At 35.0% G+C, this 894-nt stretch overlaps 1 protein-coding gene across 1 annotated transcript in view; it reads left to right on the top strand.

Moving 5' to 3' along the window:
* afg2b (AFG2 AAA ATPase homolog B) overlaps positions 1 to 894 on the top strand; it is a 14,671-nt gene that overhangs the window by 786 nt on the left and 12,991 nt on the right. The gene's annotated exons all lie outside the window — the stretch shown is intronic.

Raw genomic sequence — 894 nt, 5'->3', positions numbered from 1 at the left:
CCCCATCGCCAACCCATCAGCGCTCGACCAGGCCTTCATAATATATATGAACATGAGAATATAAATGACCCTTTCAAAATCATGCGAAGCCAAACAGCCAGTTAATGTAGCTGGTTAAGGCAGAATACTTTTGGCCGTGAGATTGCAGGTTCGCACTTGCAAAATTACACACACACACTGTATATATATATATACATGTGTGTGATATCCAAGTTTGCATTTAGTTTGAAATTTGATTATTTTATAAATGCAGTGAGCCCCGATAAATGCAATTTCTAATATTTCTAAAGTGTTTCTTTATAATGAACATCACTTTACCTGCTCTATAACGCAGTGAAAGAGCTCCTGTATTGAACAATCGATTCTCGAGCCATCGATATCAACCTATTCAGCACCACCGCCATGGACAGTACCTGCTAACGTCGCATGTAAGAAGGTTTACCTTAAGCAACATCCTAAGGTATAGTTCGGGGAACACGTCTAGAACAGGTATATCTTTAGTTAAGATATACCTTTAGAGTCTTCGTAGCGAGCTAAGAGACAACGTTATCGGGAAACGCAGCCCAGATTTGTAGATATTTTTCAATCTGATTTTTGATGCAATAACACATAAGTAATAATTAGACTGCAACAATAAAACATAGCATGCATTGTATTTTAATAATTAATTATATTTATGCAGTGTTAAAGTGAATGATTTATGAAAATTACACTACCAGTCTAAAGTTTTTGAACTGTAAGATTTTCAGTGTTTTTTAAGAATTGTACAAAATACAGCAAAAGCAGTAATATTTTGAAATATTTTTACTATTTAAAACAGCTGTTTTCTATGTGAATCTCTGTTAAACTGTAATGTATTTCTGTGATGCGCAGCTGGATTCAGCATCTTCAGCA

Source organism: Sinocyclocheilus anshuiensis, unplaced genomic scaffold (assembly GCF_001515605.1).
Source record: "Sinocyclocheilus anshuiensis isolate Anshui unplaced genomic scaffold, SAMN03320099.WGS_v1.1 scaffold1705, whole genome shotgun sequence".
In the NCBI taxonomy this organism is placed as follows: domain Eukaryota; kingdom Metazoa; phylum Chordata; class Actinopteri; order Cypriniformes; family Cyprinidae; genus Sinocyclocheilus; species Sinocyclocheilus anshuiensis.
This window is presented reverse-complemented; position numbering and strand designations above follow the sequence as displayed.